The sequence below is a fragment of the Cervus elaphus genome, chromosome 18 (assembly GCF_910594005.1).
Source record: "Cervus elaphus chromosome 18, mCerEla1.1, whole genome shotgun sequence".
Classification (NCBI taxonomy): domain Eukaryota; kingdom Metazoa; phylum Chordata; class Mammalia; order Artiodactyla; family Cervidae; genus Cervus; species Cervus elaphus.
Window position 1 is genome coordinate 13,018,857 of NC_057832.1, and position 26,359 is coordinate 13,045,215.

Consider the following 26,359-nt stretch of genomic DNA (forward strand, 5'->3'; position numbering starts at 1 on the left):
TAGAGCCGACCTGGTGGAGAAAAAACAGAGTCAAAAGAGGGAGAGAGCAATCAAGCCAGTAATGACACTCCCAAGTTAAAATGGGTACTGAAGATTGGGTTTTTAAAGGTACAAAATTGATAACAAGTACCAAAAATTAAAAATCTAGAGTAGAGGTTAGACTCTCAAAAATACAATATTAAAAAAACAAAGTCACAAAAATTATAAAATATATATATGAAGTTTGCTTTAAAAATAGTGGGTTTTTTTTTGGCAAGGTAATAGTAGGTTATAAAAATGAAAATTAAAGGGGTAATAGAAGACAAAAATAAATAAAAAATAATAATAGTAAAAATGTATCTAGAAATTTCTCTGGAGCTGTTGCAGGCAGTGTGGGGTCAGTTCAGTTTCAGATAGTTCCTTGTTCCAGCTTATACTTCTCAAGATCTATAGGCCCCTTCCAATGTAGTTGGTGCTAGCTACAGGGTTTTAATTTGCTGCACCTGTTACTTCTGAAGCAGTTCCCTCTTTTTATTTTAGCTTTTTCTGTTTGCTGGTCTCTTCAGTGTCTAATTTCCGCCCTGACACAAGGGGGTGAAGGTGGTCACTTATTTAGGCTCACTTGTTCAGTTGTGCTATGGGTAGGGAGGAGAATTGCAAACAAATATCACTGCCGTTTGTGGGGAGAGCTCCTAATATCTCAGCTACACTGGGTTTGACCCTGCTCACAGCGTGTGTGCTTTCCCAGTCTACATTTCTTAGGCTGTAGGTTGCTCTGCCAGGGCACTGTCTGAGGCGGGCCCTGGGTTTCATGCACTTCCCAGGTCTAAGCGGATCAGGTTCAGGTTCTTGAGTACTCCACAAAGGTGCAGACTCGGTTGGGCCTACGTTTTGTGCCCTTCCCAGGTCTGAGCAGCTCAGGGGACCAGGTACTTGGTGAGCGCAGTCTTCCCAGGTGGGCGGTGCATCTTATCACCTCCCCGGTCCCAGCTGCTCCGTTTCCTGGGTGGCAGCGGGTGTGCTGTGGGAGCTGATCTCTGGCTGCGACACTCTGGGCAGATGTCAACCGTCCAGAATCCTAAGAAGTCTTGGCTAGCAACTGGGGGCCTGCTTGCAGTTTGGCAGAGGATGCCTTTCTGGGGCCAAGATTGCCCCTTTCTGGCTCTGGCTGCCCCTCGCCTGCCTCCCTGTCTCCAGTGGGGAATGAGCCGGTCCTCAGCTGGCTAGCTCTCCTCTGGTATTTGCTCAGTCCTTTGTTCTGTGAGCAGGCCCAGCAGTGCCTTAGGATAGGGCTTTTTGCGGGATAGTTCTCTCTCTCTCTCTCTCTCTCTCTCTGGCTATCCCACAGTTTCTGTTGCTATCTCACATTAGTTCCCTCAGATTACCCTCAGGGCATTCAGGCCAAGTCTTTATTTTAAGCAATTCAGCCCATGCCTCCCTGTTCAGCCCCTGCTTACTGATGGGAGTTGCCCTTAGGCACGTAATCTTTGGGTTTTATTTCTTTCTTTATTTTTCCTCCTGGTTATGTTGCCCTCTGAGATTCCAAAACTCCCCACAGACCTATCGGTGAGAGTGTTTCCTGGTGTTTGAAAACTTCTCCTCTTTTAAGACTCCCTTCCCAGGATGGATCTCTGTCCCTACTTCTTTTGTCTCCCTTTTTATCTTTTATATTTTGTCCTATCTCCTTTCGAAGATAATGGGCTGCCTTTCTGGTTTCCTGATGTCCTCTGCCAGCATTCAGAAGTTGTTTTGTGGAATTTGCTTAGCATTCAAATGGTCTTTCATCCTATTCCTCCGCCATCTTAGGACCACCCCCAACATTTCTTTAAATATCTGATAAAACTTGCCAATGCAGACATTGATTCAGAATTTTTCTTTGTTGAGAGGTATCTGATTAGCAAATTAATCTCATACTAGTACAGGTCTGGGGACTCAGATGGTAAAGAATCTGCCTGCAATGCAGGAGAGCCGGGGTCAGTCCCTGGGTTAGGAAGATCCTCTCAAGAAGGAAATAGCAACCCACTCCAGTGTTCCTGCCTGGAGAATCCCTTGGGCAGAGGAGCCTGGCAGGCTACAGTCCATGGGCTTACAAAGAGTCAGACACGACTGAATGACTAACACTTTCACTTTCAGTACAGGTCTATTCAGATTCTATTTCTTCACGACTCAGTTTTGCAAGGTAGGAATTTGTCCATTTCATCTAACTTATCTAATTTGTTGTTGTCCATAGTACTCACCTGGGCTTCCCTGATAGCTCAGTTAGTAAAGAATCTGCCTGCAATACATGAGACTCTGGTTCAATTCCGGAGTTGGGAAGATGTGCTAGAGAAGGGATAGGCGATCCACTGCAGCATCCTGGGGCTTCCCTTGTGGCTCAGCTGGTAATGAATTTGCCTGCAATGTGGGAGACCTGGATTTGATCCCTGGATTGGGAAGATCCCCTAGAGAAGAGAAAGGCTACCCACTCCAGTATTCTGGCCTGGAGAATTCCATGGACTGTATAGTCCATGGGGTCACAAAGAGTTGGACATGACTGAGTGACTTTTACTTTCATAGCACTCACTTACACTTAATTTCCATAAGATCAGTAGGAATGTCCTTCCTTTCAATTCTGATTTTATAAATTAAAATCATCTCTGTTTTTTCTTAGCCAGTAGAGCTAAAGGCTTGCCAATGATTTTTCATCCTCTTGAAAGCCAGCTTTTGGTTTTATTGACTTTTATCTACAGATTTTGCATTCTATTTTAATTATCTTTTATTTTCTTTTTCATCTTTCTCCTAGATTTAGGTTTAATTTTTTTCTAGTTCCTTAAAGTGTAAAGTTTGCTGTCAATATATTTCTTCTCCCTTTCAATATAAGTGCTAATGAATTTTCCTCAGCACTGTATTACTGCATAAAACTTGGTGGGCTTCTCTGGTAGCTCAGACAATAAAGAATCTGCCTATAACTTAGGAGACCTGTGTTTAATCCTTGGGTCAGAAAGATACCCTGGAGAAGGGAATGGCAACCCACTCCAGTATTCTTGCCTGGAGAATCCTATGGCCGGAGGAGCCTGGTGGGCTGGGGATCGCAGAGTCAGGAATGCCTGAGCAAGTAGCGCACACACATAAGACTTGGTATGTTGTGCTTTCTTTGATATTTCTCTAAATATGTTTTCTAAAATTCCTCGTGATTGAATCATTCCACTAATTGATTGTTGAGTGTTTCGATTAACTTTCATTATTTTTTGATTTTCCAATTTTCCTTCTGCTACATATTTATAGTTTTATTTCATCGTGGTTGCAAAAATAGGCTTCCCTTATGGCTCAGCTGGTAAAGAATATGCCTGCAATGTGAGAGACCTGGGTTCAATCCCTGGGTTGGGAAGGTCCCCTGGAGAAGAGAAAAGCTATCCACTCCAGTATTCTGTCCTGGAGAAAAAGTCAGACACGACTGAGTGACTCTCACTGTTTGTCACAAAAACATAGTTGGCATGATTTCAGTCTTTCTAAATTTTTAAGATTTGTTTTGTGGCTTAATATGTAGACTACCCCAGATGTTCCACTTGAGGAAATGGCATATTATGCCATTATTGGATGGAGTTTTCTGTAAATATCTGCTGGGTCTAGTTAATCTTTACTGTTTTCAAGTTCTTCATTTGCTCATTGATCTTCTGTCTGTTTGATCTCTTTGTTATTGAAAGTGAAGATTAGTCTCCAATTATTACGGCAGAGTTGTCCATTTGTCCTTTAAATTTTGCCAATGTTTGCCTTACATTATTTTGGAGTTATGATGTTTGGTACATATGTGATTTTAGTTACTATATCTACTGAGTGGATTGACGCTTCTATCAATATTTAACGTCCTTCTTCTCTTGTAGGAGTTTTGAGTTAAAGTCTATTTGATTTGTTATTAGAAAACCACCTAGTTCTGTTTTGATTACAATTTACATGAAATATCTTTTTCTAAAGTTTCATTTTAAGCTTATGCATGTGTTTAGATCTGAAGTGAGTCTCTTACAAATCCATATACCTAGGTCTTTAAAAAAAAATCATTTTACCAATTTATGCCTTTTGATTAAGAACTTTAATTCATTAATAAGTAAGGTAATTTCTGGTAGAGAAAACTTAATTTTGCCTCCCATTATTTGTTTTCTTTATGTATTATATCTTTATACCCCTTCCCCATTTTCTCCATTACTGCCTTCCTTTGTGTGAAGTTGCTTGTGTTAAGTTATGTTAAAACTTGTGTTAAGTTTTTGAAGTGATAGCTTTCAATTCTTTTCTCATTTCTTGTGAGGAATGCTTGTTTTATATATTATTTTCTTTGTAGTTACCTTGTGGATTGTGTATAAATTTCTAAACTTACAATGATCTATTCTGAATTGATATGCATTTCTTTTCAATTATTTATATGTACAAAAGTTCTACTCCATACAACTCTGTTCCATCCCACTTTGTTGTTTATGTCACAAATTGCATCTTTATATGTTATGAACCTATAACATAGAATTATAATTATTTTAGGCATCTGTGTTTTAAATATTGTAACAATAAGCTCTACTTTGTAACTGTATTACAAACTAAAATTATAATAGCTTGCTATTTTTATATTTTGTCCAAGTTAATGCTTTATTGAAGATATTTATATTATTATATGGTTTCAAGTTACTTATCTAATTTCCTTTCTTTTTAACCTGAACATCACCTATGACCTTGCTTATAGGGTAAATTTACCAGAAGTAGAGCCTTTCAGCTCCTGCTTATTTGGGAATGTCTTGAAAGTGAAGTGTTAGTGTCTCAGTTGAGTCGACTGTGTGGGACCCCATGGATTTTAGCCTGCCAGATTCCTCTGAAAACAGAATCCTCTTGGCAAGAATATTGGAGTTTGTAGAAATTTAATTTTCCAGGGGGTCTTCCCAAGTCAGTGACTGAAGCTGGGTCTTCTGAATTCCAGGCAGATTCTTAACTGTCTGAGCCACCAGGGGAAGCCCAGGAATGTCTTAGCATCTCCCTCATTAAAGAAAACAAAGGTCCATATAGTCAAAGCTGTTTTTTTCAGTAGTCATGTACGGATGTGAGAGTTGAACCATAAAGAAGGTTGTGCACCGAAGAATCGATTTTTCAGAATGTTATGCTGGAGAAGACTCTTGAGAAGCCCTTGGAAAGCTATGAGATCAAACAAGTCAATCCTAAAAGAAATCAACTCTGAATATTTATTGGAAGGACTGGTGCTGAAGCTGAAGCACCAATAATTTGGCCACCTGATGTGAAGAGTTGACTCATTGGAAAAGACCCTGATGCTGTGAAACATTGAGGGCAGGAGGAGAAGGGGGCAACAGAGGATGAGATAGTTGCATTGTATCACTGACTCAATGGATATTAGTTTGGAGCAAATTCAGGGAGATAGTGAAGGACAAGGAAACCTGACATGCTGCAATTCATGGGGTCACAAAGAGTTAGACATGGCTTATCAACCAAACAACAACAAGAAATGAAATAAATGAAAACATGTTTTGAAGGCAGGCACAGGGGTCTCCATTGTCAGTTCTTTGTTCCTGTTGTCATTTTCTCATCTCTGTGTCCAGCCTCCAAAATTTCTACTGAGAAATCAGCTGATAAATTTGAGGATTTCTTGTATGTGATGACTGATTATTCTCTTCCTGCTTCCAAGGCTGTCTCTTTATCTTTGCTTTTCAAAAGATTGGCTATTTTTTCTGTAGGTCTCTATGAGCATAAAGTATGTGGAATTCGTTGAGGTTTTTTGGATTTGTAAATTCAAATATTTCAACAAATTTGGAAGGTTTTAATCCATTTTTTTTTAAAAGTAACTACTTTCCCCTTCCTTTCTCACTTTTCTTTACTCTGAAAACTTGTGTATTGGTTCATCTGATGGTCCCTCATGGTTTCTTAGGCTTTGTTCACTTTTCTTTATTCTTCTAGCTTTTTGTTCCTCAGACTTGATTCTCCCAACTTATTTTCTTTTTCTGAATGATTCACACTTGCCTATTTTTTTAAGGCTTTCTGATTCAGGGTTCAACATTGGAATTTTAAAAAACTGAGAAAAATTTTTTTGAATCTTTGCAGACTGCCTTGGTGCTTTTGAAGTCTTTCACTAATTAACTGGGTCCATCCTGAACCTAAGGATAAATCCTATGTAACAGTATATGGTTAGTCTCAGTTCTTTTCTAAGTATGCATCTAATTTTGATTTTGTGCAGCTGTTCCATTCCCCATATATGACTGCATTTGAGTATTTTAATTTAACAAAATCTCACCCCTGCTTTTCTTCAGGCCTTGGGTGGTATATTAAATGCATCAACTCATAATTTCTTGCTGCAAATGATTACAGGTTAAAATCCTCACATAGCCTTCATGCAATGCTTCATTTACCACCTGAATTCTGAGTTAGGAGACATAGAGTCCTGCCCTTCAGGCAAACTCATGACAGTTTGGATTCTTGCAAATAGGGTAAATTTTGCTCCTTCTGGTTTAAGAAGGAAATTGAGAACTTGGCTGCTGCCACCTCCAGGCCAAGATCACATCATGCCTGGGAGGAAACAGGGCAAAAGTGAGTTAAAATGATACAAAATTTCTTAAAATTATAATTGCATTTTTTTCCATTGGGGATTTATATAATTGCCTCAGAACTTTGAGGATGTTTCAAAGATACTATAAAATTATTTTAGCAAGAGTTTTTGCTATTTCCATAGGGAAATGAAGGTTTGGCATTTCCTAGTCTGCCAATAGTTGACATTACACTTCAGCACATTTCTTTCTATTACTATTTTAGTAATGCACCATGGTTTGTTTTTCCATTTACCTATTGGACATCTTGATTTCTTCCAAGTTTTGGCAATTTTGAATAACACAGCTTTAAATATTTACAAATGTGTACAGATTTGTGTGTGAACATAAATTTCAACTGTTTTGGTGGATAATATGGTGAGAGCCAGGAAGATGGCAGAGTAGAAAGATGTGTGTCCATCTTCTCCTGTGAGAACACTGGAATCACAACTAGCTACTAAACAGGAGGATGTTGGAACCAATTAAAAAAAAAAAAAAAACTTCCAAGGACAAAGAAGCAACGGTTAGATGGTAGGAGGGGCGTAATCACGTTAAAATCAAACCCCATATCCACCAGAGACTCTTGAGGGCACAAATAAAACCTTGTGTGAACAAGGACCCAGGGGAAAGGAGCAGTGACCACCACAGAAGACTGAGTCAGACGTGCCTGTGAGTGTTTGAAGGTGTCTTGCTGGGGTGTGGGTCAGCAGTGACTTTCACCAGGGACAGAGGCACTGGCAGCAACAGTCCTGGGAGGTGCAGCATGCTGGCATAAGTTCTCTTGGAGGAGGTGGCCATTAGTCCTACCAGAAATCCACTAAGTGGGCAGCCCACAAACTGCAGGACAATTATACCAAAGAAGTTCTCAAACTGTTATGAAGGTTGTAGGTACCACATCAGACTTCACAACCTGGGAATAAAGTGAAGGGACTGGGAACCTCTAGAGAATCTGACTTTGAAGATCAGGATATTTGATTGTGGAACTTCCACAGGACTGGGGGAAAACAGAGACTCTTGGAGGGCACAAACAAAATCTTGTGTGCACTGGGACTCAGGGGAAAGGACAATGACCCCACAAAAGACTGAGTCAGACTTGCCTGTGAGTGTGTAGGCATCTCCTATTGAGATGTGAGTTGGCAGTAACCTTCTTTGGGTCAGGGGCACTGACAGCAGAAGTCCTGGGAGTTGCGGGATGTTGACATAAGTCCTCTTGAAGAAATTTGCCGGTTTTGTTTGTTTGTTTGTTTGTTTTTTCAGTCGCTCAGTCTTGTCCAACTCTTTGCGACCCCATGAATCACAGCATGCCAGGCCTTCCTGTCCATCACCAACTCCCGGAGTTTACTCAAACTCATGTCCATCGAGTCAGTGATGCCATCCAACCATCTCATCCTCTGTCATCCCCTTCTCCTCCTGCCCCCAATCCCTCCCAGCATCAGGGTCTTTTCCAATGAGTCAACTCTTTGCATGAGATGGCCAAAGTATTGGAGTTTCAGCTTCAACATCAGGTTGCCATTAGCCCTACCATAGAGACTATAGTCCTGTCATAGAAACTGCAGACTCCAGGACTGGACCACCTCAGGCCAAACTACAGGGAAGGAGCACAGTCCCACCCATTAGCAGAAAATATTATTAAAGATTTACTAAGCATGGCCCTGTCCACCAGAGCGATACCCACATTTCCCAACAGCTAGCACCTCCCATTAGAAAGCTAGCACATTCTCTTATCCTCATCTATTAGTGAGAAGACAGAAGAAGCAAGAAATGCAACCTCCATTGCCTCCAGAATGAAAACCACAGTCACAAATATCTAATCAAAATGATCACATGGATCACAGCCTTGTGTAACTCAAAACAGGGCCACCCAAGTAGATGATGGTGGAGAATTTTGACAAAATGTGGACCACTGGAGAATGGAATGTAAAACCACTTCAGTATTCTTGCCTTGAGGCCCCCATGAACAGTCTGAAAATGCAAAAAACTATGATGCTGGAAGATGAGCCCCCCAGGTCAGTAGGTGACAATATGCTAACTTGGAAAGAACAGAGAAATAGCTCCAGAAAGAATTAAGAGACTGAACCAAAGCAGAAATGATGCCCAGTTGTGGACATCTATGGTGGTGAAAGTAAACTCCAATGTTGTAAAGAACATCAGAACCTGGAAAGTTAGGTGCATGAATTAAAGTCACATGTGGTCAAATAGGAGATGGCAAGAGTGAACACTGACATTTGAGGTATCAGTGAACTAAAATGGATTGGAATTGGAAAACTTAACTCAGATGGTCATCACATCTACTATGATGGGCAAAAATCCTTTAGAAGAAATGGAGTAGCCCTCATAGTCAGCAAAAGAATCCAAAATGTAGTACTTGGGTTCAGTCTCAAAAATGACAGAAAGATTTCTGTTCATTTCCAAGGTAAACCATTCAATATCACAATAATCCAAGTATATACCACAACCAGTAATGCTGAAGAAGCTGAAGTTGAACGGTTCTATGAAGATCTACAAGATCTTCTAGAACTAATACCCCCCAAAATGTCATTTTCATCATAAGTGACTGGTTGCAAAAGTAGGGTGACAAGAAACACAGGCAAGTTTGGCTTTGGCATTAAAATGAATCAGGGAAAGGCTAACAGAGTTTTGCCAAGAGAACACATGGGTCATAGCAAACACCATTTTTCAACAACACGAGAGACAACTCTACACATGGACATCACCAGATAGTCAATACCAAAATCAGATTGATTATATTCTTTGCAGCCAAAGATGCAGATGCTCTATACAGTCAGCAAAAATAAACAAGACCTGGAACTGACTTTGGCTCAGATCATCAGCTCCTTATTGCAAAATTCAGACTTAAATTAAACAAGTTATGGAAAACCACTAGACCATTCAGGTATGACCTAAATCAAATCTCTTATGATTATACAGTGGAAGTGACTAATAGATACAAGGGATTACATCTGGTAGATAGAGTGCCTGAAGAATCATGGATTCTTTGTAACATTGGATTCTTTGTAACATGGATTCTTTGTAACATTGTATAGGAGTTGGTGACTAAAACCATCCAAAGGGAAAGGAAATTCAAGAAGGTAAAATGCTCGTCGGAGGAGGCCTTACAAATAACTGAGAAAAGAAGAGGAGTGAAAGGCAAAGGAGAAAGGGAAGATATGCCCAACTGAATACAGAGTTTCAAAGAATAGCAGGGAGAGACAAGAAAGCCTTAAATGAACAATGGGAAGAAACAGAAGAAAACAATAGAATGGGAAAAATTAGAGATTTCTTTGAGATAATTAAAAATAATGCAAATATGGGCCCAATAAGGGACAAAAACAGTATGTACCAAACTGAAGCAGAAGAGATTAAGAAGAGGTAACAGGTGCTGGTTCAAGACAGCAGAGTAGAAGGATGTGCACTCATCTCCTCCTGTGAGAGAACGGAAGTTTCAACCGGCTGTTAAACGGCTAGAAGATGCTGGAACACACACACACACACACACGCACAAATTACCCCACATCCAGAGACAAGGAAGAAGCTTCAGTGAAACAGTAGGAGGGGAACAATCATGATAAAAATCAAATCCCATATTCACCCCATCAGTGACCCACAGACTGGAGAACAATAATACCAAAGAAGTTCTTACATTATTGTGAAGGTTCTGAACCCCAGGGCAGGCTTCCCAGCATGGGGATTCAACGAAAGGACTGAGATGACCCAAGATCTTGGGAAAAGAATGGAGGCAAAGACTGAGAAGAAGCAGGAAATATTTACCAAAGACCTACAAGAACTAAAGAATAAACAGAGATGAAAAATACATTAGAAAGTAGCAATAGCAGAGTAACTGAAGCAGAACAGATAAATGACCTGGAGGACAGAATGGTAGAAATCACTGCCACAGAACACAATATAGATAACAGAATGAAAAGAAATGAAGACACCCTAAAAGAACTCTGGGACAACATTAAATGCACCAACATTCACATTATAGGGGGCCCAGATGGAGAATAGAGAGAGTTAGGACCTAAGAAAATATTTGCAGAGGTGATAGCTGAAAAATTCCTGAAGAGGGGAAAGGGAATAATCAACCAGTCCTGGAAGCCCAGAAAAATCCCAGAGGGGATAAACCCAAGAAGGAGCACACCAAAACACATCGTAATCAAACTGACAAGAATTAAAGACAGAGATAAAATATTAAAATCACCAAAGGAGAAATGACAAATAACATACAAGGGAGTTCCCATCAAGCTATCAGCTGATTTCTCAAGATAAACTCTATGAGGCAGAAGGGAAAGACATGATATATTTAAAGTGATGAAAGGGAAGAACCTACAAATAAGAATGCTCTACCTAGAACGACTCTCTTTCAGATTTGATGGAGAAATCAAAAACTTTTCAGACAAGGAAAAGTTGAGAAGTGAGCACCACTAAACCAGCTTTACAAAAAATGCTAAAAGAAATTCTCTAGGAAGGAAACACAAGAGAGGGAAAAGACATACACAAAATAAACCCAAAGCAGTTAAGAAAATGGTAATAGGGTCATACATGCCAACAATTACCTTAAATATAAATTGATTAAATGCAGCAACCAAAAGATATAGACTGGCCAGGTTGGTGAAAACATGTGCACTTACACTCACCACATCATTTTTCTTGAAAGTGAAAGTTGTTCAATCATGTCAGACTCTTTGCAATGCCATGGACTGTAGTCCATGGAATTCTCCAGGACAGAATACTGGAGGCCTTTCCCTCCTCCAGGGGATCTTCCCAACCCAGGGACTGAACCCAGGTCTCCCACATTGCAGATGGATTCTTTACCAACTGAGCTATCAGGGAAGCTTAATCCCCCTCCCCCCACCAAATTGTATGTAATTATTTCATATTGTTAAGTTAATCACGTTCCCATTATGGCTTGCAATAGCAATTATCTTTTATTTTTTATCTGGCTATTGGTTTTTAAAACTGATAAACCTCTTTTACTATTGTGATTATGAAACTGTTACTGACTTAATACAATTTTATCAGAATGGATCAACATAAAAATAATAGAAATCTATTTGTCTACTTTTCCACTGATTCCAGGCTGTCTTGATGAAAGTAGCATTATAGTAGCTCTTAATGTTAGTCCTCTAACTTTTTTTCTTTTCTTTTAATATTGTGATAAATATTCTGGATGTTATGCTTATCATATACTCATTAAAATCAGTGAATCAATATCTACACAAGAACATACTGGAATTTGGATTGGAATCGCAATTGATCCATAGAGTATCTTGGAAACAGCTAACATTTTGTTGATCTTGAATTATCTACATACATGAAATACTTCTTCATTTAGTCGGGTCTTTTATTCACTCATCAGAGTTTTTGTATGTTCCTTATATACACATATGTATATTTTTTAGATTTATATGTGGGCATTTTAATTTGGGGATGTGTTCATAATTTTAAATTTTGACTTTTTAAGTATTGCTATGTAAGAAAGTAAGTGGTTTTGTATATGAACCTTGAACCCTCCAACTTTAGTTAAAATTACTTATGAGTGGTTTTTTTTTTCTAATTCACATTGTGTTTACTTTCTTGGTTTTATTGCATTAGTTAGAATTTCTCATACAATGATAAATAGGTATGTTTGTACATGTATTCTTGCCTCATATTTGACCATAGGAGCAAAGCATATAATTTCTCATTGTTAGGTATGATGTTAGATGTAGGATTTTTTTAGACGTATTTTTATCAACTTGAAACATTTTCAGTTCTATTCTTATCTTGCTGAGAGTTTTTATCATGAATGGATATCTGGTATTGCCAAATCTGTTTTGATATGATCATACAACTTTTTTTTTCTTTAGCTTGTTTTGTGGTGAAATATATTCATTAATCATAGAACAATGAACCAGACTATGGTATATATCTCATTTAGTCATGGTATACAATTTTTAATATATTAATATAATATTAATATTAATATAATATTAATATATTATAAATTCAACTTGCTAATATTTTGTTGAATACATACACAAACACACACACACACACACACATATGTGAGAGAGAGAGATAGAGAGAGGGAAAGAGACATTTATTTTAAGGAAATGAAAATTATGGAAGCTACCAAGTTCAAATTCTGCAAGAATGACCATTGGTATAGAGACCCAGGAAAGAGTCAATGATGCAATTCCATTCCAAAGAATTTCTGCTAACAGTATTTATTTTTGCTTGGGGGAATTCAGTCTTTGCTCTATTAAGACTTCTAACTGATGAGATGAGACCCCACCCCACATTATGCTACCTGAAGTTCATCTTTTAAATCTTAATCTCACTTTAAAAATCTTCATAAGAATATCCAGAATAATATTCAGCAAAATATCTGTGCACCATAGTCTAACCAAGTTGACACATAAAATCTACCCATTTTCAACTTGGCACCAATACACCTCTCTTTAAACCATGCTTAACAATACTTAAGTAGTATGACATAATGTCAATACATCTTATGTAACATGATATTAGAATAAAAAAATAAGAAAATAAAGATATTTGCATAATAAACACAAAAACACACATATTCATAATAAAATTTTAAAAACTCGTAAAAACTGCAGTCTTTACTGACTGTCACGTTGTCACAGCTGGTATTTATGAGCACCTTCTTCACCTACTCTTTCCACATTCTCTTTGCTTTCAGCAGCCACCGCAGCTCTCTCTTTTTCTGGAGAGTGACCCAAAACTTTAGTCTTGAAGTGTGTGGGTCATTAGTAGTCTTATCTGGACTGGGTCACTGCAGTTTTCCTTTAATCTAATTTTTCTAATTACATTAATCTAGTTTCTTCCTTTTTCTAATTGCAGGGCATAACAATACTAAAATATGCTCCAAGGAATCTCCTATATTCTAGACATACTCTTCCTTACCTCCACTGTGCAATAGCAGTCCAACTTCTCTTTGGTAGTCAAGATCAAGCACCTGGCCAGCACAGTACTTTTCTGATTGATTTAAAGACATGAGGAGTCCAAGGTGGTTGAGTGGTAATCATAAAATTGCAGTTCAATAAAGTTATTTTTGTATCTTCTACTGGAAGCATTCCTGTCTCTGGAACTAAGACTTCTAGGATAGTAGAGCATAAAGACAGGAAAACTAGGAATAGAAATAATGCTAGCAGGTCACTGGGGTAATAATAAGTGATATCACTCCCATTCCCATCTCTGATTCCATAATCTGTGAATCTTGGCTTTGGAAAAAGCAGCATGCATACTGTACGCTCATGCAGAGCATACCGAGTCTCCTGAAGAACCTGGCTTCAGCCCTACAAGGCATTACCACATATCTACTCTGTAGCTGAGTTTCAACAGACCACTCACCTCAAATTCCTGCCAAGCCAGTTTCTTCAGGGTAATGAGAAACATGGGATGTTCAGTGAAGTCCACAAGCATGGGTCCATTGCTGCCTTCCTCTCATAAAGTGAGTCTCCTGGTTAGAAACAGGGCTGGGTGCAATACTATGACAAAGGTTAAGGTATTTGCAAGTCCATGGATGGTAGTTTTAGCAGAAGAACTGCATACAGTAAAAACAAATCTGAATCCAGAGTGAGTGTCTATAAAAGTAAGAATAAACTGCTATCACTGCCCCATTGATGAAATTAATCTAATTCAATCAACCTACCAGTAGGTAGCTGGTTGACTAGCCTGAGGAATGGTGCCATATGGAGGTTTACTGTTGATCTCGGCCCTAAAATTTTGAGGACCTGCTCTGTGATTCACTTATAAGAATCTCCAAAAGCTCTGAACAGCATTCCTATGTGCCAACACTACCTCAAACCCCAATTTTGTAACTGCTAAGTCATAGTCCCCAAGAGATAGAGCAGTTATGTGGCAACCTAGACCTGTTTCAGAGTCTTCTCTTATTCTGTGCCCCATTCAAAACTAGTAGATTTGAGGTCATTTGGCTAATGGGCCAGAGAAGTAAGTACACCCAAATGAGGAATATATTGCCTTTAAAATCTGAGGGTACCCGTAGACACTGTTCTTCTTTTAGGTTATAGAAAGGACCATATGCAACAATTTATTCTTACTTCAGATGGGATATCTCAGCTTGTCCCACACTTAGAAGTTCTACTGAAGTAGAAGGACCCCGACTCTTGTTCATGTCTTACCAAAAAGTTTAAAGTTGTGGCTACTTATTGCTCATAGGTCCAATCATCATACAGCTGTCACTGTAATAAACCAGTGTGATATCTTGTGGAAGGGAAAAGTGATCAATGTCTCTGCAAATGAAATTATATCATAGAGCTAGAGAGTTGATGTACCTTTGTGTTGAGATAGAGAGCGGCATTGTTGTTCTTGGCAGATGAAAGCAAACTGTCTCTGATGGACTTCATTAATAAGGATGGAGGGGGAAAAATACTACATTAATAGCTGTGTAGTAGGTACCAGGGAATGTGCTAATCTGCTCCAAAAAGAAAATCGGATATGATACAACAGCTGCAATTTGAGTCACCACCTGGAAGAGCTTACAGTGTCTACTGTCCTTCCCCAATATCCCCTTGTCTTCTGTGTAGACTAAATAGCCCAGTGGAATAGGATGTTCTGGCAATCTCCGCCTCTACATCATTCAAGTCCCTGGTGACACACATCTCTGAAATCCCTCCATGAACAGGGTATGGCTTTAGGTTTATTACTTTTCTAAGTAGGAGCATTTCCAAAGCCTTTCATATGGCCATTTCTACTTTCTCTAACTCTACATGCAAGGGAAGCAATATGAGAATTTCAAGCTGCAGGCTGTGTCTGTTCCAATTATGCATTCTAGAAATGATAGAATCACCACAGAATGGGTTTGAGGTCCATGTTAGACAGACCTGCTAAATTCCATTGATTACCTGTACTCAGTGAGTTCCTATTCTGACTAGTGGATCGCAGTGATTTTGGGTCTCCTGAATGTGTTAGTTCAGAGACACTGTTGAGTAAACTGTCTCCCTGCATGCCAGCCCACAGTCATGCGATTAGAAGTTCTAGTTGTCGTTGAGAAAGATAGAGGAAAAAATTAACCATATAAACTTTTGGCACTGTACCGAGGTCTGTCCTCAAGGGGACCTGACCTCCTCTTCATTTGAGGAGTGCTGCTGTTAGAGGCGGCCCTGCGGCGCTGGAGCAGCGAGCAGCCAAGAGGAAATATCCCACGCCAGGAACAGGTCAGGAGTGGAGGCTGCATTTCGCTGGACGAGCATGAGGAGATACCCCACGTCCAAGCTCAGAGAAACCCCAGCAAGACTGTAGGCACTGGAGCAGCTGTGAGAAGATGCCCCTCATCCAAGGGTGGGGCAGAGGCCCCAGCAAGATGGTAGGAGGGGTGAATTTGCGTTTGGAATCAGACAACATTCCCGCTGGGATGCTGAGAGGGCTCAGGCAAACCTTGTGAGCACCAGGACCTAGGCACCCCACAGAGACTGAGACAGAACTGTGTTTGAGCGTCCCCTGTGGAGGTATGGGTCAGCAGTGGACTGCTGTGGGGACAGGGGCTCTGCGTGCAGCAGACTTGGATATGGCATAAGCCCTCTTGCAGGAGGTCGCCATTAACCCCACCATAGAGGTGCCAGAACTTACACAGGACTAGGAAATAGACTCTTGGAGGGCACAAACGGAACCTTGTATGCCAGAATTCAGGAGAGGGGAGCAGTGCCCCACAGGAGACTGATCCAGACTTGCCTCTGGGTGTCCGGGAGTCTCTGGCAGAGGCATGGGTGGGTGGTGGCCTGCTGTGGGATTGGGGACACTGGGTATAACAGTACATGCATGGGGTCTTTTGAAGGCAGTCATCGTTAACTTCATTACCTCCACCATAGTTTGGCCCCAGGTAGACAACAGGGAGAGAACACAGCTCCACCCATCTACAGAAAATTGGGCTTAAGATTTACTGAGCATGGTCCTGACCTTCAGAACAAGACCCAGTTTCCTCCTCAGTCTGTCTCTTTCATCAGGAAGCTTCCACAAGCATCTTATCTTTATCCATCAGAGGGCAGACAGACTGAAAACCACAGTCACAGAAAACTAAACAATATAAGCGCATGGACCACAGCCTTGTCTAACTCAATGAAACTATAGGGCCACCCAAGATGGACGGGTCACAGAGGAGAGTTCTGACAAAATGTGGTCCACTGGAGAAGGGAATGGCAAACCACTTCAGTATTCTTGCCTTGAAAACCAGATGAAGATAATGAAAAGGCAAAAAGATGGGACACTGAAAGATGAACTCCCCAGGTCAATAGGAGCCCAATATGCTACTGGAGATCAGTGGAGAAATAATTCTAGAAAAAATGAAGAAACACACCCAAAGAAAAAACAACACCCAGTTGTGGATGTGACTGACAATGGAAACAAGGTCTGATGCTATAAAGAGCAATATTGCATAGGAATCTGGAACGTTAGGTCCGTGAATCAAGGCAATTAGGAAGTGGTCAAACAGGAGATGACAAGAGTGAACACTGACATTTTAGCAATTAGCAAACTAAAATGGACTGGAATGGGTGAATTTAATTCAGATGACCATTATATCTACTACTGCGGGCAAGAATCCCTTAGAAGAAATGGAGTAGCCATCATAGTAAATGAAAGAGTCTGAAATGCAGTACTTGGATGCAATCTCAAAAATGACAGAATTATCTGTTTGTTTCCAAGGCAATCCACTCAATATCACAGTAATCCAAGTCTATGCTCCAACTTGTAATGCTGAAGAAGCTGAAGTTGAATGGATCTATGAAGACCTACAAGACCATATAGAACTAGCACCTAAAAAGATGTCCTTTGCATTATAGGGGACTGGAATGCAAAAGTAGGAAGTCAAGAAACACCTGGAGTAACAGGCAAATTCGGCCTTGGAGTATGGAATGAAGCAGGGCAAAGGCTAACAGAGTTTTGCCAAGAGAACACACTGGTCATAACAAACACCCTCTTCCAACAACACAAGAAAAGACTCTACACATGGATATCACCAGATGGTCAACAATGCAGTCAGACTGATTATATTCTTTGCAGCCACGGATGGAGAAGCTCTATACAGTCAGCAAAAACAAGACTGGAAGCTGACTGTGGCTCAGATATGAACTCCTTATTGCCAAATTCAGACCTAAATTGAAGAAAGTAGGGAAAACCACTAGACCATTCAGGTATGGCCTAAATCAACTCCCTTACAATTATTCAGTGAAAGTGAGAAATAGATATAAGGGACTAGATCTGATAGAGTGCCTGATGAACTATGGACAGTGGTTCGTGACATTGTACAGGAGACAGAGATCAAGACCATCCCCAAGAAAAATAAATACAAAAAAGCAAAATGGCTGTGTGAGGAGGCCTTACAAATAGCTGTGAAAAGAAGAGAAGCAAAAAGCAAAGGAGAAAAGGAAAAATATACCCATTTGAATGCAGAGTTCCAAAGAATAGCAAGGAGAGACAAAGCCTTTCTCAGCAATCAGTGCAAATAAATAGAGAAAAACAATAGAATGGGAAAGACTAGAGATCTCGTCAAGAAAATTAGAGATACTAAGGGAACATTTCATTCAGAGATGGGCTCAAAAAAGGACAGAAATGGTATGGATCTAACTGAAGCAGAAGATATTAAGAAGAGGTGCCAAGAATACACAGAGAAACTGTGCAAAAAAGATCTGCATGACCGAGATAATCACGATGGTGTGATAACTCAACTAGAAACAGACATCCTGGAATGTGAAGTCAAGTGGGCCTTAGGAAGCAGCACTATGAACAAAGCTACTTGAGGTGATGGAATTCCAGTTGAGCTATTTCAAATCATAAAAGATGATGCTGTGAAAGTGATGCATTCAAAAAAATTTGGAAAACTCAGCAGTGGCCACAGGATTGGAAAAGATCAGTTTTCTTTTCAATCCCTAAGAAATGCAATGCCAATGAATACTCAAACTACCACACAATTGCACTCATCTCATATGCTACTAAAGTAATGCTCAAAATTCTCCAAGCCAGGCTTTAACAATACGTGAACCATGAACTTCCAGATGTTCAAGCTGGTTTTAGAAAAAGCAGAGGAACCAGAGATCAAATCGCCAACATCTGCTGGATCATCGAAAAAGCAAGAGAGTTCCAGAAAAACATCTATTTCTGCTTTATTGACTCTGCCAAAGCCTTTGACTGTGTGGATCACAATAAAATGTGGAAAATTCTGAAAGAGATGTGAATACCAGACCATCTGAGCTGCCCTTTGAGAAATCTGTCAGGAAGCAATGGTTAGAACTAGACATGGAACAGCAGATTGGTTCCAAATAGGGAAAGGAATACATCAAGGCTAAAAATTGTCATCTTGCTTATTTAACTTATATGCAGAGTACATCATGAGAAATGCTGGGCTGGGTGAAGCACAGCTGGAATGAAGTTTGCCGGGAGAAATATCAATAACCTCAGATATGCAGATGACACCACCCTTATATCAGAGAGTGAAGAAGAGCTAAAGAGCCTCTTGATAAAAGTGAAAGTTGAGAATGAAAAAGTTGGCTTAAAGTTCAACATTCAGAAAACTTAGATCATGGCATCCGGTCCCATCACTTCATGGCAAATAGATGGGGAAACAATGCAAACAGTGACAGACTTTATTTTCTTACACTCCGAAATCACTGCAGATGGTGACTGCAGCCATGAAATTAAAAGACACTTGCTCCTTGGCAGGAAAATTATGCCCAAACAAGACAGCATATTAGAAAGCAGAGACATTACTTGGCCAACAAAGGTCCATCTTGTCAAGGTTATGGTTTTTCCAGTAGTCATGCATGGATGTGAGAGTTGGACTCTAAAGAAAGCTGAGCATCTAAGAATTGATGCTTTTTAACTGTGGGGTTGAAGAAGACACTTGAGAGTCCCTTGGACTACAGGGAGATCCAACCAGTCCTTCCTAAAGGAGATCAGTCTTGAGTGTTCATTGGAAAGACTGATGTAGAGGCTCAAACTCCAATACTTTGGCCACCTGATGCGAAGAGCTGACTCATTTGAAAAGACCCTGATGCTGGGAACTATTTAAGGTGGGAGAAGAAGAAGATGACAAAAGATGATTTGGTTGGATAGCATCACCAACTCAATGGATATGCGTTTGAGTCAACTCCAGGAGTTGGTCGTGGACAGGGAGGCCTGGCTTTCTGCAGTCCATGGCATCACAAAGAGTCAGACACGACTGAGCCATGAACTGAACTGAACTGAACTGAACTGTTATTGTGATTTAGTCACTAAGTCTTATATGCTCTTTTGTGACCCCATGGACTTTAGCCCACCAAGTTCCTTTGTCCATTGGATTTACCAAGCAAGAATACCATAGTGCGTTGCCACTTCCATCTCCAGGGGCTCTCCCCAACCCAGGGATTGAGCCCATGTCTCCTGTATTGGCAGGTGGATTCTATACTGAGATACCAGGTAAACTGGCTCAAATCTGGGGATTGGTTGAGTGACTCTGACTTTTATTTATTTATTTTTTTTAATTTTAAATAAGAATTTTGCTTACTTGACTTGGATCATTTCCACACATATAGGCCAAGCAAGACTTTAGGAGCCTTTATAACTCTATCCCTTCTAGAAACAGCATGATGCCATGCCATGTGGCCAATAGCTTAGGTCTACTCCAGCCAGAATATTCTAACTGCTGCTTTAACCCTGTTGTCTAATATGATAACTGTGCTTACCTTACATTTGGCAATTCAGTTCAGTTCAGTTCAGTTGCTCCCTTGTGTCTGACTTTATGTGACCCCATCGATGGCCTCCCTATCCATCACCAACTCCTGGAGTCTACCCAAATTCATGTCCATTGAGTCAGTGATGCCATCCAACCACCTCATCCTCTGTCGTCCCCTTCTTCTCCTGCCTTCAGTCTCTCCCAGCATCAGGGTCTTTTCCAATGAGTCAGCTCTTCTCATCAGGTGACCAAAGTATTGGAATTTCAGCTTCAACATCAGTCCTTTCAATGAACACTCAGGACTGATCTCCTTTTGAATGGACTGGTTGGATCTATGTGCAGTCCAAGGGACTCTCAAGAGTCTCCAACTAACAGTTCAAAAGCTTCAATCCTTTGGCACTCAGCTTTCTTTATAGAACTTTGGAATTTAAGATTCCAATCTTAAATTCTGGTTTATAGAGAATATAAACAAAGGGAATGTCCTCTTGGTTAAGAGAATATCCTCTTTGAGGATATTAAGGCTCCCCTAAAAAAATTATCTCTCACAGTATAATGAAATGTGTGTCTTCTAGGTCTTCTCAGGGTAGGTGATTAAATCTTCAGTGGAAAATCTACTTTAACTTCTCATCTTACTAAGCTTCTAAATCCCGTCTCTATACTAAACTATGACAGCTAGACATTTTGATTGTTAACTACTGACCAATTTTCCTTCTACATTTCGACCAACAACAATACAATTTTTTTTCTAACTTCCTAGACTGCAATATTAGATATAGAATCTCAGATTAGTGGACCCTACATCAATAAATTTGACCTGACCCAACTTTATGTTTTTTCCACCATGATTGCCTGCATGCATGTGTGCTAAGTTGCTTCAGTCACGTCTGACTCTGTGTGACTCCATGGACTGTAGCCCACCAAGCTCCTCTGTCCATGGGATTTTCCAGGCAAGAATACTGGAGTGGGTTGTCATGCCCTCCTCTAGGGGATCTTCCCAATACAGGAATTGAACCCAGGTCTCCCATATTGCAGGTGGATTCTTTACAATTAACCCTTCTACCATGATCACACACCCTTAGTGTTCACTCCTGCTCATTCCCCAGATTTCTGTTCATATAAATTACAAAAATCCGGTGGCTGTTTTGGAATGTAGCATACCTCTTCTTGTGTCACACTTTGTACTTCACTTTTAGGGTCCTGCTTGGACTTGAGTCTAGTTTTAACTGTAGAACAAAGTGGGGTGGTGAGGATGGATCTGAGCAAAAGTTTTCACAGAAGAGATTCAAATTTCCCTGGGTGATGCATTGTTAATCTTTGAAGACAGAGGTTAGAAATTCTTCTATTGGCAAAGAATACTCATCTGAATTTAGAATCTTAATGTTACCCCCTTAATCAGAGTCTCCCCACATATCCTCATTTCACCTTTCAGGATCCTATTCCTGCTCTCAATGCCCTCACTTTAAAAAGTGACACCTTGAAAGGCTGGCAATTACCTTTGTGTTATAACTCAGCCACTTGTATAATGGAATTCTGAGTCTGATTTTAACAATCTCAGCCTTACAACTACAGTAGATAAGGGTCTCTCTCAGGGCATACATAGAAATATACAGATCTTTCTTTGTGGTGTTTCAGTTTGGAATTTGAATCCTTACACACATTGTTTTCCCCATTTTGTCCAATTTTATTAGGAGCAACCAGCCAGTCTTTTAATAGTTGCTAATATTAGAAGTGCACAATGGCAATATTTTATATATCTCTATTGTCATATCAGCCCATGCACATCTTTAGGACAATGATTCATTCATTACTGTTAAATTAACTTGATAAGAATTCTGAATTTTCTCTTTTAAAAGTATTAATCATTTTAGAGTTGTATTTGCTTTTTTTAACTCACAAATTTTATACTCTCAGCCATAAAATTTGATTGACTTCAATGTGATGGTATTTTGAAAAGTACAAAACACAGAGAGTAGAGAGTACTGTTGCAGTTGCGTATCAAATGCTCTTTTTGTTAATTAGATGCTTTATGATGAGAAGATGTTGTGCTGAAATATAGAATATTTGTTTAAGGTGTAAAAAAGGAAAAAAATAAAACAAAAATTCAAAGAAAAAAATATTCTCTTTACTACTGGGAATAGAGTCATTAAGAACTTTAAGTCTAATCTGATTAGAGAGCCAACTCCAGGAACCCTAGAACTAATTCAGAAAGCTCATCCAGGGTTCTCTTCCTCTAGAATTATTCCTAATACCAAAGTTTCTGTTAGTCAGAGTTATCCAGAGAAACAGAACCAAGAGGATTGTGTTATAATACATATAAAATATCACAGAGAGACAGAGAGAGAGGTTTATTTTTGGAGTTGGCTTACGTGATTATGAAGACTGTCAAGACTTCAAAATCTCTATGAGGCATGCCCTATTGGACTGGAGACCCAGAGAAGAGTCAATGGTGCAGTTCAAGTCCAAAGACTATTTTCTGACAGAATTCCTTCTTGCTGAGGGAGATTGGTCTTTGTTCTATTGAGATCATTGACTGATTGGATGAGGCCCACCCACATGGTGGAGAGTAATCTATCTCTTTTAAAGACCATGATTTAAATGTTGATTTCATTAAAAAAAAAAAAAAAAACTACAAAAAAATCCAAAATGATGTTTAACCAAATAATTGGGCACCATGGGTCAACCACGGCCAACTATTGCACTGTCTCTAAAGACTAGCTATTCTCAACTTCTTCAGTGTCAAGGAAAGTGTAAGTCCTAAATAATAAAAGAGGAAAGGGATATAGTGTCCTTGGAGCAGAAAATATTTTGATTTTGATGAAGTACAATTTATCTAGTTGTTTTCTCTGGTCACTTTCACTTTTAATTTTCACTTTCACTTTTGCTGTTGTGTCTAATAGGTTTGGATTATCCATTGTCACATAGTTTTCTGTTTCATTTTCTTCCAAGTTATATAATTCTAGAACTTATGTTCAGATACATGATATATTTGAAGTTACTTTTTGTCAGTGGGGTAACAAAATAATACAACTTCATTGTTTTAAATGTGAATATTCAGCTGTACCAAAAAAGTCTGTTGAAGAGATTTTTTTCCTCCTGTCCCCTTTGAAAGGCCTTGGCATTCTTGTTAAACAAAAACTGAATATAAATGTGATATTTTATTTCTGGAATTTTCATTATATTCTTTTGATTCATCTCTGTCATTATTCTTGTGCTACATTCTCTTGATACTTAGTTTTATGTAAGTTTTAACATCAAGACTTGTGAATCCTCCAATTTTGTCCTTTTTTGAAGATTAGTTTGGTTATTTGAGTTCCTCACATTGTCATATGAATTTTAACATTAGCTTGTTAACCTCTCAAATTAGAGCTGAGATTTCCATAGTAATGGTATTAAAATTATAGATCAATTTATAAATCATCACCATTTAACAATATCATGCCTTTGAATTCATGATTATTGAATGCCTTTCCATTTACTTCACTCTTTTCTTTTATATCAAAAGCCTTATAGTTTTAAATGTCCTACTTTCTTTAAATTTATTCCATTTTTGTTATTTTTATTGCTAGTTTAATTGTTCTCTTAATTTAATCTTCTGATTACTTCCTGCTAGTATAGAAACATAATTGATTTTTAAAATATTTATTTTGTATCCTTAAGTCTTATGAATGCATTTACTAGCTCTAATAATTTTTTGTTTGTTTATTTTTTGATGCTTTGGGTTTTCTACAAACATAAATAATTACAATTGTTCATAGGGATAGTTTTGCTTAGTTTTTGCATTCTGGATTACTTTTAATTTTCTTTCCTAAATACACTGGCCAAAACCTTTAGTACAATGTTGAATAGAAGTAGCAAGAGGGGACATTTATGTCTTGTTGTTTATTTTTATGTTTAACTTTCTGCTTTTCTTAGGAAGTGTGCTGTTAGCTGTGAGTTTTTTTAAATATTTTCTTTATTAGGCTGAGAAAACTTCTTTCTATTACTACTTATTTGGTGTTTTTATCATTATATGGTATTGCATTTTGTCTAATGCTTTTTTGTGACTATTGAGATGATCATGTGAATTTTATTCCTTATAATATTAGTATAGTATATCACATTGATTTTCATGTATTAAGCTGTTACTGCATTTCTGGGATAAATCATACTTGGTTACAGTGTGCAATTCTATGTATATTTTCCCTGAGTTTGATTTATTTGTTTGTTTCATCTAGATTATTTAATATAATAATGGTATATAATTACCCATGACCTTCCCTTATAATCTTTTTTACTTCCTAAAGACAATAATGATATCCTCTTTTCATTGCTGATCTTAATATTAATAATCAAATATTCTTTCAGTCCTTGTCACTCTAACTAAATGTTTGTCAGTTTTACTGATCTCTTCAATGAACCAACTTTGACTTTGTTGATTTTTCAATTACACTTTCTTTATTGCAATTATTTCTATTCTAATCTTTTGCACCTCTTATTTCTGCTAGTTTGGATTTAGTCAGATCTTTTCCTAGTTTTTTTAAGGTATTTTGAGTTTTATTATTTAGGGTAATTTTTTTTTTTTCTTTTTTTAAATAGAGGCCTTTGCAAATAGGTTTACCTCTAAACACTACTTGTGTGTATTATAAATTTTATATGTTGTATTTTTATTTTATTTTATCTCTATTTTCTAACCTGTGTGTGTGTTTGTGTTTCTTTTGAGCCATTGGTTATTTAAAAGTGTAATTTAAGTTTTATTCATTTGAGGATTTCCAAAGTTTTTATTTTGTTATTGATTTTAATTTCATTTCATTGTCTTTGGCTAACAAACATTTTATTATTTCAATCCTTTTAATTTTAATCCTACTAGGGTTGCTATCTTTCACAGCTGACATAATTTGAAAGCTGTTGTTTTCAAGGAGAGGAAGACGGAAATCAGGCAAAGTACAATGCCACATAATTCACTGTTCTTACAAAAATTTAGTCCTTCCCGGGTGGCTCAGATGGTAAAGAATCCACCTGTAATTCCGGATACCCAGGTTTGATCCTTGCAGTCAAGATGTGGAGAGATAGAGTTTGGAATTTCAGGTTGAAGATTCCCTGGAGAAAGGAATGGCTGCCCATTTCAATATTCTTACCTGGAGAATTCAGAGGAGCCTCATGGGCTCCATAGGATTGCAAGCGGTTGGACACGACTGAGGAACTAACACTTTCACTTTCACAGTTCTCAATTATTGCGTGACTCTGGTTAATTTCCTAAGTATGAAAAAAGTAGATTGGATCATTTTTGCCAGTATTATTTTTATAATGGAGCAGATTTTTTGGATCTCTACCATTTTCTTAGTGTTCCTTCATATTAATAATTAAACTAGTAAATAATCCAAGTATCAGAGACCTTTCCTGTTTAATAATATATCCTAGAAACTCTCTCCCTAAATACCAGTTTGGAAAGAGATTATAGATGTTATCAAATACTATGACAATATAGCTAGTTCATTGTTGACGTCAAGTTAGATGTGTTTCATGGCTTTCAGGACATTGTAATTCCAGTTAGATTATATATATATATTATATATTATATATATAATATAGATAGATAAATCAAATATATATATATATTTGATTTAAAGCTTGTCTATTCATTGGTGATGGAAAACACTGCTGAAACTTTCTGAGGAGTTTCAGTAATAAACTCCAGGCCCAAATCTATGCAGGCTCTCATAGGACCAGCCATACACGGTGGACGAGGCTATTCCTGGCATGGCTGGTGGAGGACAGCTGCCCTTCTCAGCCCACATTCGGTGCACTGTCTGGAGTACATTGCAGTCACGGACTCTGTAGCCTCAGGATGAATGTGATCTTACACATATCTGTGCTCCTAGTTCAGACACCTCTTAATCAAGGTGCTTTCAGCTGAGACCTTTCTAAGGCAACTAATCTTAGTTCTTCCTATTGGAACACTTGCAAACACTCTTCTTTGACTCAACATTCCCATCCCCGTCCTTCCTCCTCTTCCTCCTTCCAAGCAGCGAGTCTGAGTAAATGCTCCCGGTCCCTTCAGCAATGAAGTGGTGTTCTCACTTGCTCTCACTTTTCTGACTAATCACCTCGATACCTGGCCACGTTCTCATAATACTTTCAATTCTTATGGTTTCTTTAGAACCTCATTTATCTACAACAATTTTATTAG